This window comes from Mya arenaria, chromosome 9 (genome assembly GCF_026914265.1).
Source record: "Mya arenaria isolate MELC-2E11 chromosome 9, ASM2691426v1".
Classification (NCBI taxonomy): Eukaryota; Metazoa; Mollusca; class Bivalvia; order Myida; family Myidae; genus Mya; species Mya arenaria.
Genome location: NC_069130.1, coordinates 37,775,920 through 37,794,485, shown reverse-complemented (window position 1 = coordinate 37,794,485; position 18,566 = coordinate 37,775,920). Strand labels below are relative to the sequence as shown.

At 33.6% G+C, this 18,566-nt stretch overlaps 1 long non-coding RNA gene across 1 annotated transcript; it reads right to left on the bottom strand.

The window, feature by feature from the left end:
• Nucleotides 1-8,896: 8,896 nt before the first annotated feature.
• On the bottom strand, nt 8,897-9,841 carry LOC128245711 (uncharacterized). The gene is made up of 3 exons (XR_008263225.1): nt 9,776-9,841; nt 9,288-9,385; nt 8,897-8,949 (listed from the first exon to the last, which is right to left on the bottom strand). It is a non-coding gene; the product is annotated as an uncharacterized LOC128245711 (long non-coding RNA).
• Between the last annotated feature and the right edge of the window lie 8,725 nt (nt 9,842-18,566).

Below are 18,566 nucleotides of genomic sequence, written 5' to 3'. Positions count from 1 at the left end.
ATTTTATTGTTTAGTGTTGTTTACTTTAAATCATGTATTGTTTTGTTTACAGTATGTGCCCTGGCCGGTGTTTTATTGTTAAGTGTTGTTTACTTTTAACCATGTATTGTTATGTTTACAGTATGTGCCATTACGGGATTTTATTGTTTAGTGTTGTTTACTTTAAACCATGTATTGTTTTGTTTACAGTATGTGCCCTGGCCGGTATTTTATTGTTAAGTGTTGTTTACTTTTAACCATGTATTGTTTTGTTTACAGTATGTGCCCTTGCTGGGATTTTATTGTTTAGTGTTGTTCACTTTTAACCATGTATTGTTATGTTTACAGAATATGCCCTTGCTGGGATTTTATTGTTTAGTGTTGTTTACTTTTTACCATGTATTGTTATGTTTACAGTATCCTTGCTGGGATTTTATTTTTAAGTGTTGTTTACTTTTAACCATGTATTGTTTTGTTTACAGTATGTGCCCTCGCCAGGATTTTATTTTTAAGTGTTGTTTACTTTTAACCATGTACTGTTTTGTTTACAGTATGTGCTCTCGCCGGGATTTTATTGTTTAGTGTTGTTCACTTTTAACCATGTATTGATATGTTTACAGAATATGCCCTTGCTGGGATTTTATGATTTAGTGTTGTTCACTTTTAACCATGTATTTTCCTTTAATCATGTATTGTTATGTTTACAGTATGTGCCATCACGGGATTTTATTGTTTAGTGTTGTTTACTTTTAACCATATATTGTTATGTTTACAGAATATGCCCTGGCTGGGAATTTATGGTTTAGTGTTGTTCACTTTTAACCATGTATTTTCCTTTAATCATGTATTGTTATGTTTACAGTATGTGCCATCACGGGACTTTATTATTAAGTTTTGTTTACTTTTAACCATGTATTGTTTTGTTTACAGTATGTGCCCTCGCCGGGATTTTATTGTTTAGTGTTGTTCACTTTTAACCATGTATTGTTATGTTTACAGAATATGCCCTTGCTGGGATTTTATGGTTTAGTGTTGTTCACTTTTAACCATGTATTGTTATGTTTACAGAATATGCCCTTGCTGGGATTTTATGGCTTAGTGTTGTTCACTTTTTACCATGTATTGTTATGTTTACAGTATGTGCCCTTGCTGGGATTTTATGGTTTAGTGTTGTTCACTTTTAACCATGTATTTTACTTTAATCATGTATTGTTATGTTTACAGTATGTGCCATCACGGGATTTTATTGTTTAGTTTTGTTTACTTTTAACCATGTATTGTTTTGTTTACTCTATGTGCCCTGGTTGGAATTTTATTGTTTAGTGTTGATTACTTTTAACCTTGTGTTGTTTTATTAACAGTAATTGTGCCCTTGCCGGGATTTCATTGTTTAGTGTTGTTTACTTCATACCTAGCATTGTTATGTTTACTGTATGTGCCCTGGCCGGGATTTTGTTGTTTAGTGTTGTTTACTTTTAACCATGTATTGTTTTGTTTACAGTATGTGCCCTGACCGGGATTTTATTGTTTAGTGTTCTTCACTTTTAATCATGTATTGTTACGTTGACAGAATGTGCTCTGGCTGGGATTTTACAGTTTAGTTTTGTTCACTTTTAAACTTGTATTGTTATTTTTACAGTATATGCCCTTGCCGGGATTTTATTGTTTAGTGTTGTTCACTTTTTACCTTTTATTGTAATGTTTACAGTATGTGCCCTGGCATGGATTTTATTGTTTAGTGTTGTTTACTTTTAACCTTGTATTGTTATGTTTACAGAATGTTTCCTGGCCGGGATTTTATGGTTTAGTGTTGTGTGTTGTTCACTTTTAACCATGTATTTTCCTTTAATCATGCATTGTATTGTTTACAGTATGTGCCTTGCCCGGGATTTTATTGTTAAGTGTTGTTCACTTTTAACCATGCATTGTTTTGTTTACAGTATGTGCCCTTGCCGGGATTTTATTGTCTAGTGTTGTTTACTTTTAACCATGTATTGTTATGTTTACAGAATGTGCCTCGCTGGGATTTTATGTTTAGTGTTGTTTACTTTTAACTATGTATTGTTTTGTTTACAGTATACGCCCTCGCTGGGATAGTATTTTTAGTGTTGTTTACTTTTAATCATGTATTGCTTTGTTTACTTTTAACCATGTATTGTTATGTTTACAGTTTGTGCCCTCTCCGGGATTTTATTTTTAAGTGTTGTTTACTTTTAACCATGTATTGTTTTGTTTACAGTATGTGCTCTCGCTAGGATTTTATTTTTAAGTGTTGTTTCCTTTTAACCATGTATTGGTTTGTTTACTTTTAACCATGTATTGTTATTTTTACAGTTTGTGCCCTCGCCTGGATTTTATTTTTAAGTGTTGTTTACTTTAAACCATGTATTGTTTTGTTTATAGTATGTGCCCTGGCCGGGATTTTATTTTTAAGTGTTGTTTACTTTTAACCATGTATTGTTTTGTTTACAGTATGTGCCCTCACCGGGATTACATTTTTAAGTGTTGTTTACTTCTAACCTTGCATTGTTTTGTTTACAGTATGTGCCCTTGCCGGGATTTTATTGTTTATGTGTTGTTCACTTCTAACCTGGCATTGTTATGTTCACAGAATGTGCCCTTGCCGGGATTTTATTGTTTAGTGTTGTTCACTTTTAACCATGTATTGTTATGTTTACAGTTTGTACCCTGGCAGTGATTTTATGGTTTAGTGTTTTTCACTTATTACCATGTATTTTCTTTTAATCATGAATGTTTTGTTTACAGTATGTGCCTAGGCCGGGATTTTATTGTTGAGTGTTGTTCCCTTTAACCTTGTGTTGTTTTGTTAACAGTATGTGCCCTTGCCGGGATTTTAATTATTTGGTGTTGTTTACCTTTAACCATGTATTGTTTTGTTCACAGTATGTGCGCTGGCCGGGATTTTATTGTTAAGTGTTGTTCACTTTTAACCATGTATTGTTTTGTTTACAGTATGTGCCCTGGCCGGGATTTATTGTTTAGTGTTGTTTACTTTTAACCATGTATTGTTTTGTTTACAGTATATGCCTTGGCATGGTTTTTATTGTTTAGTGTTGTTTACTTTTGACCATGTATTGCTTTGTTTACAGTTTGTGCCCTGGCCGGGATTTTTTGTTTAGTGTTTTTCACTTTTGACCATGTATTGCTTTGTTTACAGTTTGTGCCCTGGCCGGGATTTTATTGTTTGGTGTTGTTCACTTTTAATCATGTATTGTTACGTTTACAGAATGTGCCCTGGCCGAGATTTTACAGTTAAGTGTTGTTTACTTTTAACTTTGTATTATTACGTTTACAGTATGTGCCCTTGCCGGGATTTTATTGTTTAGTGTTGTTCACTTTTAACCTTGTATTGTTATGTTTACAGTATGTGCCTTGGCATGGATATTATTGTTTTGCGTTGTTTACTTTAACCATGTATGGTTGTTTACAGAATATGCTCTGGCCGAGATTTTATGGTTTAGTGTTGTTCACTTTTAACCATGTATTTTCCTTTAATCATGTATTGTTTTGTTTACAGTATGTGCCTCGTCCGGGATTTTATTGTTTATTGTTGTTCACTTTTAACCTTGTATTCTTTTGTTTATAGTATGTGCCCTGGCCGGGATTTTATTTTTTGAGTCCTGTTCACTTCTTACCTTGCATTGTTATGTTTACTGTACGTGCCCTTGCCGGGATTTTATTGTTTAGTCATGTTCACTTCTTACCTTGCATTGTTATGTTTACTGTACGTGCCCTGGCCTGGATTTTATTGTTTAGTGTTGTTCACTTTTAACCATGCATTGTTTTGTTTACAGTATGTGCCCTTGCCGGGATTTTATTGTTTAGTGCTGTTTACTTTTAATCATGTATTGTTATGTTTACAGAATGTTCCTCTCCGGGATTTAATTGTATAGTGTTGTTTACTTTTAACCATGTATTGTTTTGTTTACAGTATGAGCCCTCGCTGGGATTGTATTTTTAGTGTTGTTTACTTTTAACCATGTATTGCTTTGTTTACTTTTAACCATGTATTGTTATGTTTACAGTTTGTGCCCTCGCCGGGATTTTATTTTTAAGTGTTGTTTACTTTTAACCATGTATTGTTTTGTTTACAGTATGTGCCCTCGCTAGGATTTTATTTTGATGTGTTGTTTATTTATTGTTTTGTTTACTTTTAACCATGTATTGGTATGTTTACAGTTTGTGCCCTTGCCTGGATTTTATTTTTAAGTGTTGTTCACTTTTAACCATGTATTGTTTTGTTTACAGTATGTGCCCTCGCTGGGATTTTATTTCTAAGTGTTGTTTACTCTTAACCATGTATTGTTTTGTTTACAGTATATGCCCTTGCTAGGATTTTATTTTAATGTGTTGTTTACTTTTAACTATGTATTGTTTTGTTTACTTTTAACCATTTATTGCTTTGTTTACAGTATGTGTCCTCGCCGGGATTTTATTTTTAAGTGTTGTTTACTCTTAACCATGTATTGTTTTGTTAACAGTATGTGCCCTGGCCGGGATTTTATTGTTTAGTGTTGTTTACTTTTAACCATGTATTGTTATGTTTACAGTATGTGCCCTTGCTGGGATTTTATTGTTTGCTGTTGTTTACTTTTAACCATGTATTGTTATGTTTACAGAATGTTCCCTGGCAGGGATTTTATTGTTTAGTGTTGTTTACTTTTAACCATGTATTGTTATGTTAACAGAATGTATCTGGGCATAGGTTTTGCTGCTTATTTTTGTTCACTTTACCATGTCTTGTTTTTGTTAACATATTATGTTGATGGTTGTGTTTTTGTTTACATAATATGCTTGGTTTATTATGTAAACAAGAACACAGCCTTTTGTTTTCTAACTGTTGTTTATTTATAATCATGTCTTGTTGGTAGTGGGCGTTGTTTATGAATGTGTTTTTGTTTACATAATATGCTTGGTTTATTATGTAAACAAGAACACAGCCTTTTGTTTTCTAACTGTTGTTTATTTATAATCATGTCTTGTTGGTAGTGGGCGTTGTTTATGAATGTGTTTTTGTTTACATAATATGCTTGGTTTATTATGTAAACAAGAACACAGCCTTTTGTTTTCTAACTGTTGTTTATTTATAATCATGTCTTGTTGGTTACGGGTGTTGTTTATGATCGTGTTTTTGTTTACATAATATGCTTGGGTTATTATGTAAACAAGAACACAGCCCTTTGTTTTCTAATTGTTGTTTATTTATAATCATGTCTTGTTGGTTACGGGTGTTGTTTATGATCGTGTTTTTGTTTACATAATATGCTTGGGTTATTATGTAAACAAGAACACAGCCTTTTGTTTTCTAACTGTTGTTTATTTATAATCATGTCTTGTTGGTGGTGGGTGTTGTTTATGATCGTGTTTTTGTTTACATAATATGCTTGGGTTATTATGTAAACAAGAACACAATCTTTTGTTTTCTAATTGTTGTTTATTTATAATCATGTCTTGTTGGTTACGGGTGTTGTTTATGATCATGTTTTTGTTTACATAATTTGCTTGGGTTATTATGTAAACAAGAACACAGCCTTTTGTTTTCTAACTGTTGTTTATATATAATCATGTCTTGTTGGTGGCGGGTGTTGTTTATGATCGTGTTTTTGTTTTCATACTTTGCAGCGCTTGTGGTGCAGCCCTTTAAATATGGATCGAAAATATGGTGTGTGTTTGAACTTGTGTGAGTTTTGTAAAGAGGTGCCTGTTGTGTCCTCTTTGTACAATTGCATAGGCTGTCAAACTTTAACTCAAGGCAAGACTTGTTCAGTCTTAACTATTAAATGCTCAGTATATCACTGACAGGTATTTAGATTTCAACCATTGGTCAAACATTTCAGAAAAGTCTTAAATGTTATTGTAATGTTTAACTTTTATGTGCACCTCCATTTCATGAATTTCAGAAAAGTCAACACTGTCCAGATAACCCATCTTAAGGGTCCAGACCATAAGCTGATGCAGAGGAAACATAGATAACTGGTACATCTGATGGTAGCTTTGATTGTTACAAATGTCGGTAGCCGAAGTGTTTAAAGTCTCATGCCAGAGAGTCTTTTAAGCCATTCCCTTTTTCACCAAGCTTTTGTGTTGTTTGTTTTGAAGAAAGCTCAGGCTGTTTAAAGATCTATTTGGTGACATCATTGTAGTGAAAAACTTAAGAAACATGATTGTCTGCAGATTTCCACAGAATTGAGTTGCTCTTAGACAAAAGTAAATGTGAATGTTTTTAGAAAACACGCATTTAAGTACAATTTTTACAATATGATTTTTTTTCATCTTATAATTTTTCACAAATTCTATAATCATTTAACTTTTGAAATTTACTGTTGAAGGAGAGGAAAGACCCGGAAGTGGACAAGGTCATCCAAGAGGTGGGACCAGGCTGATGGACATTAGCTTTTCCATCTATGGAAAAGTAGGTTAATGAAGATACTACATAATAATTTATAATATTTCCATAACACATTTGCTTAAGTTTTTTACCAAAAATATTTACCCAAATAGATGGAAATCTCTAGTCGTCCAGCATGTGAATTACAAGTATTTTGATATTGTGTTGGGGACATGGCACCGTTCAGTAAATATGTTCCATTGCATTATAGATTGTACCACCATGACTCACCCTTTCAATTATATAAATGTTTTTTGCACAGCAATACGACAGGGTGTGCAGGGCCAACGTCAACATGAATCATCTACGCCACAGGCTAGTACGACAAGGAGGAAAAAGATGGAGGAGCAGGATATGGACCAGCTTATCCGAGAGAAGAAACCAGACTGATGATTTTAAGGTCTGTTATGGCACCTCTTTGAAAATACACCATAAGTGGCAATGCCTGATGCTGATGGTGCTGCTGCTGCTGCTGCTGATGATGATGATGATGATGATGGTCTACCATTTTCTGTAGTATGTTTTATGTCTGACCTCGACCGTTGCCTTTAAAGACTGATTTTTTTTAAGAATATCATAATGCATCATCTGTTGTTTGTGAATATGGAAAAGGTAAATTTTTAATGCATAATTCATTTTTAAATTCCACACACTCCATTACAGTTTGGGACTTGACCCAGCAGTTCTTTTTCCCCCATCATGCCCAGCAGACTGGTCCAACATTTTTCAAGCTCCACAGAAATGTGATGCCTGGAAATTGGCTGCCTTTTGGAGTATATGCATAAGGCTCAGGTACATTGTAGATCTTAAAAACTGAGTTCATTCAACTGTGTAAATAGACTTGGTTTTTTTCAACTTTTCATTTACTTTGAGTCAATTTTTTACTTCCTTCCAGTTGTTCCTAAATTGTAGGGATGCAAACGAATGGCAAAAGTGATATTCGAATATTCGGTAATTCTTTCGATCGAATATTCGAATATTCGAACACCAAAATGAACCTTTAAGAATTGTAGTAAACTATTATTATTCACTAACGTAATAGTGGGGGCCCTGTTACCCTTCCTGGTCGTATTCGGTACACGCGACGGACCATTATTGTTCCACAAATTAGCCTCTGAATTTCCCCATTTTCAAAATATATCCCAAGAAAAAGCGATATATCTTTGAAAAAAAAAAAACCTCTGCGTTCATTTTTGTAAACAATGCAATATAAGATCAGGGAATTGCGTTTGTCCCGGTTAAATGACGATATGTGCCAACGTGGGACTTGCAGCCTCGTTCTGGGATTGATATTTACGAAATATATTTATAGAAAACGACACCATGACTTAACGTCGCTTTTGCCTTAGGTATTGTACAACAATACAGGACATATATCCTTAAACGTTAAACCATACAGTTAATTTTTGTACGCAAGAGCGTTATATCGAAAACATGGAAACAGTTTAAAGCACATGTCATCATGTCATCAAGGCGATTTGAGCAATATCGCCAAGCTTGATAAGCAATGAAGACAAAACATTGGTATAAAGGCCGATCTCTTAAACCCTTAATTGGCATGGTCATATAAATGTACCCAAAATAATTGGAATGTGTTTTATGTCACTTGTCTAACAGCCAGTAAATGCAAAATTACGGGGACTGTTTATAGTTCCCGGCGATATATCCGATATGACGCGTGTATAGTGTCATAAAGTTCACACCTATGGCATAAGGGGGCCATCGTTGTAAAAACAAGACAGACGAAGATGACAGTTGTAGGCAAAAAGTTTATTAATTTATTAATTCAACAAAAACATCGAATATTCGAATACCTATTTTGACATTCGAATACCAAACGTTCGATCGAATATTCGAATATTCGAATATTCGTTTGCATCCCTACTAAACCCTTCCCTAAATTTGCCACGAATTGGACGTGGAAAATGGGTGGCAGTTGGTGGAGTATTGGAACGGGTGGCACTTGGTGTAAAACGATGAAAAACAGAATAAAATGGGACTTTGATCTAATTTTTCACCATTTTCCACCAAATGCCACCCCAACGTGGCACTTGGTGGAGTATTGGAACATTTTCCACCAAATGCCACGTGGCAATTTTTTTCACCAAATGCCACCCCAACGTGGCACTTGGTGGAGTATTGGAACGTTTTCCACCAAATGCCACGTGGCAAATTTTTTCACCAAATGCCACCCCAACGTGGCAGTTGGTGGAGTATTGGAACGTTTTCCACCAAATGCCACCTGGCAGTTGGTGGCAAATTTTTCACCAAATGCCACCCCAAGGTGGCAGTTGGTGGAGTATTGGAACAATTTTCCATCAAATGCCACGTTCAGTTTCTTTGATCTTTTTTCACCAAATGCCATGCCAATGTGGCAGTTGGTGGAAATTACGTGGCACTTGGGGGAAATAAAATCATGGGATTTATGAAGTATGCATACAACAACCTAAGAACAACAAAAAACATTTCTTTGCAGTCATTTAGTTTCATATGTACACACAATTACAAAGGATCACAGTTGATGGTGAAGAGCTGTCTGCATTTCTACATTTGGAGAAATCCTGAAAACAGTTTTAGTATTATTTATTTTGGAGGTTTCATTTTAGCTATCATTATTCAAAATATATTTTAAAATTAGATGCATAAATAAAATGACAACATTAAAAACATACTCTTAAATAAGTTTCTTCAGCTTTGGGCCTAGCCAGATTAATACGAAGTATAACAACAAAATGATACTAAGTATACCATAACTAATTATAGAATTCAGCCTCATACATTGAATCATTGCAAATATGTTTTACAAGAGCACTTGTCTGTTGTATTAGCAATGACAATACAGGTAAAAAGTTAATTTAACTACCAGTTTTGGTATTTTGAATATTGAAATGTCAATAACCTGTTTCTTTTCTTTAGTGATGCAGTCATTCGGTTGTTGTTTTCTGCAAGTTTGGCTATACTTCTTCTGCTATAGAAGTCCCCTATTCATATTTCTTTCTGAAAAAAGCGATCATTTTAATAAATCTGTTCTATATAATAGGGTTTGCCTCACAGAAGAATGTTATTTGTTCTACAATTTGTTCTACAAATGTCTTTGGAAACTTGTGTACACCAAGATTCACTTGAATATCTTTATTTTTTCAAAATCATGCAGCCAACAACATGAATTACACCAAGGCTTTGTCAATACCATTAACGATTTTTCTTAAAAACACACACACCCTTTAGATCATATACATCTTCTTCATCTTTTCTTGACTGGCATTTAATATTGTTTATCTCACCCTTCATAGCACTTAGCACTTTTAAATAAGTATAAGCTAATAAAATATGATAAAACTATGAGGTCAGTCTTCATTTAAGTTATTGTAATATTCAAATATTTACCAAAAAGGTCTTAGAATCTTGTCCAAGTACATTGTCATCCTTATGGGGGGGGGGGGGGTTGTCTGGAAAAAATGTGTATAACATTTCTTTATACATCTTCAACTTCATTGTACAAATTGAATGATAATTTTTAAACTTAGTACATTGCTTGACTGAGTATTTGTCAATTATTTTGGAATAAAGTGAAACATACTTGACAGTACATGCATAAAGCTTATCTCTTAGTCAAACTTTAAACAAAGACAAAGAGCCTAATATGTGTAAAAATAAAATAAAATGATAAGTCATGATCTTTTTTGGATGTTAATATGATAAAAAAAACAGTTACCTTATAATCAATCCATTTTATTAAACAAAACTGCACAATTTTTTTTCTCACTATTCAAAGTTCCACAAAATTAATACTAGTAACTGTCAGAAGATTCAAATATTTTGAGGAGATTTTCCAGCAGAGAGGTCATTCCGAGTTTAAATCAAACATTAATGGGATCCCTGTACCTTTGGGGAAATAGCAACAGAGCACATGTACACAGAAAACTTAGTTTAACTCATCATTATCATGATCATGATAATCATCATCACATTGTTGTTGTCGTCGTCATCATCATCATCATCATCATCATCATCACCACCACCACCACCACCACCACCACCACCACAACCACCATCATCATCATCATCATCATCATCATCAATAACAACATGTTGTTGTTGTTGTCACCACCACAATCATCATGATCACTATCACCACCACCACAATCATCATAATCACCAATACCACCACAATCATATTCACCAACACCACAATGAACTACCAGCAACAACACAATTGTCAAAATCAACCACCACCACCACAATCATCATAATCACCACCACCACAATCATCATAATTACCACCACCACCACCACCACCACCATCATAATCATTATCAATAGAACCACCAACATCATAATCATCATCAATAGAACCACCAACATCATAATCATCATCAATAGAACCACCAACATCGTAATCATCATCAGTATAACCTGAGCAACATTACCAGTTAGTTTTAAATAGTAGCATATGTAATGATGCTAAAACAGCAGCATGAACAGCAACTGTCGTAAATTCTATTATTATTCCATCATGATAAGTAATGGTTCCATTTTACAGAACTCTTGAGATTTTCTAAGTCTTTTTTCACCAAATGCCACCCAAAAAATTAACTAAGTTCATTTTTTCACCAACTGCCATATGAAAAATTAACTAAGTCCAACTTTTTCACCAAGTGCCACATGAAAAAAAAAATTTACACCAACTGCCACCTCCAGTTGGGTGGAAATTTCATGGCAGTTGGTGGAATTCTTGATATTCCACCAAGTGCCACCCATTTTCCACCAAGTGCCACCCATTTGCCATGGATTTGGGTGGCATTTGGTGGAAGTTGGTGGCAAATTTAGGGAAGGGAAATTGAGATGAAATACATGTGCGCAGTGCAGTTCAAAAGATTTATGTCGTTATGTTAACATACTTTTAAACATTTTATTCACTGTATAGTACCATAGGTCAATGTCATTATCTTAATGTAGTAACGTTTGAATAACTTTCTTCTAATTGACATGCGCATGTATCTGTTGTAGGACTACATGTGCGGATTGAGATATCTAGGACGGCCATTAGGAGCTTCTTGTCCATTTTCCATCAAAAACAACCTCAGATGTTTATGGACGGTTTACAAGGTCAGATATCTTGACATTTAACTATCCTGCAATAAGATCACACTGTAATTTAAATTTTCAATTTAGCAGTTAAATTTTATGATGTTTCTTATGGGAATCATAATTCTTAATGCAATATTTTTATGCACTTTAATCAATTTAAACGTAGATGTACAAAATACACATTAAAACACTACAATCCATTTAAACTATTATGTTATTTGTTTACAAACTTCTTCTACAGATGAATGGCAAACATCAAGGTTATTTTTGATTGAAAATGGCAGAGAAGTTCCAAATGCAATGATAGCAGGAAATACAAAGTTCCACCTGGATCTTCACTGGGGCACTGCAGTCCATAGTAGGTTAATAGTAATACTTACTGAATAATTCCCTAAATGACTTTAGCTTAAGATTTTGAAAAGAATTCACTTTTGTTTTAGCCTTGGTGTCATGGTTATTAGTGTCATGTAGAAAACTAACCTTGGCCATAACTTAAATATTGTTGAAATTATTTGAATACTATTTTGTTGACATGTTGCCAGAGGAATTATGTTGATGTGCAAGAATCGTAATTGTGTTTTAAGTAATTTTTGTGTTAGTTTAATTCTTGAAATGAACAAAATAAGCAAACCCTCCTATGATTTCAGATGGAAAATCAAATGCTGAGATGATAGGAGAAGTGGCTGCGATTGTGACCAGCTCATCAAGGTGTGGCCATAACATTCTCCAACTTGTAGCTGATGCCTGAAAACCAGTCGAGCTCTTCCATCGGAAACACTACCTTCAACTGTTCTTCAAGCCATTGAAAAACATCTCGAAGTAACACCATTTTGTACTTGAAGGTATGATAACATAAATGACATGATATGTCATATCACCATTTCTTTAAGCATACATTTATAAGCATTCAATATTAGATTTTAATCTCCAAAGAATGTTTAAAGGGACTGTATACCAGATTGACACCAAAAAAGTTTTTTTCTGTAACAAATTTCAGAACAATTATTTAATAAAATGTTTACTCTTTAGTGTCATAATAGCAAAATGTAAATTAAAAATCAAGTCTGAGACAGGGTTTGAAACTGGTGTCGCCAAAATTGCAGTCCAGCGTCGTAACCACTGTGCAACGAAGGCTTACCCTAAACAGATGGAATATTTAAGCTACCGGTATATACCTAACTTGGTAATGTCACGTAATAACATCGACTAGCCAATCACGTATAAGGAATGAATTCTACTAGGTAGACATACCTAGTAATCTATGTGGTACTTCAGTTTAATAGAAAGTTTAAATGCATTGTACAAAAAGACACCAAGTTTATGTCAGTTTCCAAAAATTTCTGTTTTTCCGCTATTTCATCATACGGACTACAGCCCCTTTAAATGTCGGCCATTTATATTGTTCGTTTGTAACAATATACGTCATTTAATGACATTTTTCAATTTCCATCCTGGTTTGTTAGTTACTCGAAACAAATGAACTCAACTCATACTTTAAATAGAGTACTCGTAAATAAACATACTCTGTTTAACATCATTTAATTATAACTAGTCAAGTCATTCCCCATCTGGTCAAAAATAATTCCATGATTTTTGTTTGATTACCGGTACCTGATTCAGTATATAAATACAAATAAGTAATATTTTGCTGTTTTACATAAAAATGATCAATTTGTCTTGAATTGAACTCTTCCTAAATCAACAGTATGAGCCATTTTCCTCTCACCCTAAGACGTCATTGGACCTTCCAAATCTTATTTCAAAACAGCATCTCATTAAAATTTTATGTTTTTTTAACACTTTTTAATAAGATTTGGATAAGCTTGTAAAACAGTTAATATTTGCTTTTTTGTTTTGATAAACTTTTTACCAAGTAAGAAGACTTACCGATATTTCATGGTAGTTTGGTGTTGGAGGTGACATTCAGCCTATCGGCTTCAGGCAACAGTTCAGATGTCACCCCCTTCACCTCGGGACAATAGTTTTGACAGTTACCCAAATAAACATGAAGTTACTGTAAACTGAACACTAGCTTTTGTTATTCTTCTGTGGGTATCTTTGGTTTTAAATATGTTTTATCAATCAATGATTTCAGCTGATGGACCCAGATTTGTGCAGTGCAGAGAGATTGCTGAATCAGATGTTGTGGAGTATAACTAATGCTTCATTGCTGAAAATTGGAGGAGTTGTCTTCCCTGAACTCCCATGTGAAATCTGCACCAAGGGCGTGGACTTTGATAACAGTGATATTTACATGAGAAGATAAGGAAATACTTCAGAATTGACGTTAATAGAGACAAATTAGCTTACCCTAGACCATCTCAACGAAAGCAATGAACACACTGTAACCTTTTCTTCTTACAATTTGTTTAGATATATCTGTCATACAACTGATGTATGGTAGGGTGAAATATATTTTCAACTATAATACATGTTCTCTATTGAAGGTTGTCTATTGTAATCAACAATTGACATTCATTGTATTATTCGCCTGTTATCTTTTTACAAAATTCTCTTGATAGCTTTACATTAAAGATGCTCTCTCACACCCATATAAGATGTACCACAATTAATACAAATGTTTTCATACACTATACAGGACAAATACATGTCAAAAACAGTTTTATAGTTCTTATGAAGGATACACAATTAAATTTTAAGGGTACGTGCAGAAAACACGCTTTATACATTATGAGTGGATAGTAGATCACAATATTTTAGCATTCACCAGTAATTTAGAATTTTTGCTTTTTTAGCTATTAAAGGGACTGTACACCAGATTGGCACCAAAAAAGTTTTTTTTCTGTAACGAATCTCAGGACAATTTTTTAATAGAATGTGTTACGCTTTGATATCATAATTGTAAAAAAAGTACCAAAATGTTAAAAATAAAATCAAGTTCAAACCTGTGTCGCCAAAATTGCAGTCCAGTGTTGTATCCACTGTGCTACTAAGGCTTACTCCAACTGAGTGGTATATTTAAGCTATATACCTAACTTGGTAATATCACGTGATAACATTGACTTTAATAGCCAATCACGCATAAGGAATTAATTCTACTAGGTAGACATACCCAGTACCGGTAATCTTTTTTAATGGAAAAATACGAAATAACTGCTAAACTTAAATAAATTGTAAACAACATGCATTGTACACATTAATACCAAGTTTATGTTAGTTTTCGAAAATTTTCTTTTTTTCATGCAAATTGATCATCTGGTGCACAGTTGCTTTAATACATGGGTATAATAATGTTGTCAGTAATTATTATTTTCCATTAATGCATTATGTAGTATACAGTAATTTACATAATAATTATAATATTCATGTGTATGAATAGAGTTTTAATAAGTGTGTCACTTAAAAGTATTTTCTATTAACTTTTAATGTCTGTTTGAATCATCAATTTAAAATTCAATGTTCGACCAGGTTTATAAGAAGGCTGAGCTGCAATGTCAAAACAAAACATGTAATATATATTTAAATGTGTTTTTAGTTTTGTCATGCTAATATTTCAGTTTGTTTTCTTTATCAAAAGTATTATTTACTATAATTTTGTATCTTAGTCAAATAGATTATAGGTATGTAACAAAAGAACACAGTTTATTATAAGCTTTCCTGTAGTTGATAGAGATTTTTCTCCCACCTCAGATAAGTAGATCCAATAATTTAACCATGCTAGAAATTCTTATCTAGTCCTCCGGCGAATATAAAATGCCCATATGGAACTCCTTTATAATGGTCACCACATTGTAATTACCTCCCTTGTTGAAGACAATGTTGTCTGTAGCATCATGGAAACCTTGTCTTGCGGCAATATTTAGAACGCTAATTATTCTTTTCTCGCTTCAAATGTCACCATAAACTAGTTTTCACGCACCTTTCAAGAAATAATGCTTCACTCTCCTTAGAACTATTTAAAGACCGATCTGACTATTTACATAATCTGAATCACTGCGCGCATATTCATGACAACCATGAATTATGGCATATCCACTAAGCACAAAAGAGTTCCAACAAAAAATACATTTTTACTTAATTTTTTTTTACTGGTGAGGGAGAAAAAGCATCTACCATAGCCGCTCGTGTAAGATAGGTTCATCCCGACCCTCGCGCAGAGTTGGAATGAACACCCTTTCTGGGGTTGGAATGAACCTATCTTACACTCTCGGCCATGGGTGATACTTATATTCAGTGAAATAAAATAACCATCTTTATCATTAAATTCATATGCTTTTCTATATTTGTCTTTAAAATTGTTGAAATTTGAGAACTGACTAATTCGGAAAGGTGTTAAGTGTATTGTTATTTTACTAAGTTTGGTAAAAAAATAAATGTTGTGTATAATGAGTATAGCTACAAAATGCATAAATACCAGAATAAACCTGTTATTGTATTACAATTTCTGAATATTTTGAATGTATTTTTTTTTGTACAACAGTGATCTACTCCTGACATAATTGAACACAAGTGTGTTATTGAAGCGTTTTATGTGATGTATGGTCAGTCGAGGGGAAAGGCGGGAATATGCACAGGTTTAATTATATCGGTCATTTCTATGCTTGACTGAAGCGGTTAACTTGATTTTATTCAAATTTGAGTCGTTTAATGTTGGCATAAAGATGTTTTATGCATTTTATGTTATTATTATAATCGGAAAATTGTTAAGTTCCTTGGGAACATTTACATAATCATGTTAATCATTAATTAGAAAAAAGTATTTAGGTCATGAAATTGAAATATTTCAAAAAGTATTGATGAATAATGAATGAAATATGTATACATTTTGATCTCGTGAATTTTGAAGCATTATGGTATTCTGAGCTACAGTTTTCCAGAGTTATTTTACAAACAGTTGAAGTTTTGATCTCTGGTTTTTACCCTGTCTTGGAATATCATAAATTGTACAACATTGTATTATTCATATAGATGTTGTATTGTAACAATATTCTGTAAATATGTATATATATATTTGTAATTTGTTTAAAGTCTTCCGGAGAAACATAAATTGACCGCAAGTCTTATGCTTAAAGCAAGAAAAGTGTTTGTGTATAGTTGTGTTAAGACATAACCATAACAATATAAGTATTATTACACATGCTCTAACCTTTTAGAAGGTATTTCTGAAATGGCTGCCTATACTTTTTTAACTTGAGCAGATTTTTAATGCCTATACTTTTGTAATTTGAGTGTTTTTTAAATACCATTACCTTTGTCTTTTGAGTAGGTTTTAGTTGCTATACTTGAGAAATTTGAGTAGTTTTTAATGCCTAGCTAGTCCCAATGTCTTGAAACTTCTTAAGCATAAAAGACGTAAGTAGCTTATTTCAGTTAGCCAAAATGCATACTTTAATTGGATTTTGATACATAAAAAATGGTTTATTGTAAATGAAAATTCCTATTTAAAGTATAACGATAACTCAAAAGACGTAAATATAATGCAAATTATTGAAAAACAAAAATAGTGAGCTTAGATAGTCCTGTTGTAAGGGACAAGAAGTTTCGATAAAATGGGGCGATCATGTTTGTAATTAAAGTATTTTTTTAATGCCTTTATTTTTGTTGAGTAGTTTTTTAAGACATCTAGTTTGATCCCTAATGTGTTGCATATTGTATTTTATTTATTGTCATTGCCACGGTAACATTTTTAATACAATGAAATTATTGCAATGGTAACATTGTTAATATCAATGAAAGTATTATCATGATATTTCTAGAATTTGTCACCACTTTAGATTATGTTATTTTGTGTATATACATGATATAATTATTTAACTACAAAATATATAAAGACATGAAAAAACACGTTTTCTTGGATTATTATCTCTAAAATTCGCCACATATAAAAAACTTTACATTATTTGTCATAAAGACTATGCCATTATCGTGCCTTCCATCATCAAGGTTTCCATGTCCAAAACCTTTGGCCAAATCTGGACTCTATCGTGTAAGGCGTAATGATTCATGTTGTCAGCAGGGTTATCTTGGACTAGAGTAGTGTACAAAAACTCATGGCCAATTGTTCTTTTTATTCATGTTTCGGAAAACCCAAGGTTATATGATTTGGTATGATGATCTTGGCCTTCGTATGTTTGCATCTTCGTTCTCGCCTCCATCCATCCATAATTACCCAGCACATATGTTGTGCACTCAAGATAACATGCCATTTTATTAATCAGAATACACGAAAAACGCAATGACTCTAAAAAAGAGGTGTTACACAAATTCAAACTGATATGAGAAGTGACAGCAGCTGTTTTTGGGACAATTTTTAAGATGACAACTCTTAAAAAAAATAACAGCATTGTTTATGTTAGTTTATCAAGGTCAGTTTTGAGGTCTGTCTGCACCCGCTGGCTGCATTATGGCTTGACCCTACTTTGATGCTATAACAACTTAAATGGTTTTTAAATGCCATATGTTACATGAAATAGAACTATTTGTAGTCAAATCCAGACATTGGAAGACGAGAAGAAACAGAGTGAGATACAAGAGATCAGGGTGCATTATCCTTAATCTTTGCAAAGAGACATCTTGGTTCTTTTACATGCTCATTGTAAAGCACCAATACACTTGATAAAACTCCTGGGTCGAACTAAAATGCACAGCGCTAGGAAAGGTAGCTACTGGTACCATATTTTGACCTCTTGCGTTCTACATGGCCAGGGTTTGAACCCCTGACCTTCCACACCCAAAGTGAACACTCTACCAATCAACTATCTGGGCAGTAAAAATAACAGAGCTTAAGTGGTGTTTAAGTATTATTGCTATGCATGCACTCGCAAAGCCCATTCAGCAATAGCTAAAATAGCATTGTTAGTCATTTCAGTTTCTTTGGACCATAGTGCACAGTCAATCATAACAATCGGCCGTCTCCACCAATCCTCAATTCTGTTTCATACTGGCTGAGGTGCTTTGATTGAGTGCACAGACAGAATGTTATCCTGGCTAGGACTACCCTGGTTCTTTAATGTGCACCAATGTATAGCACCGTCACAGGGGACCACCATTTAACGTCCCTCCTGGAGGATGACAAGCATGTATTTATAGCATTGCACAGGGAGTTGAACCTGGGACTACTGGATTG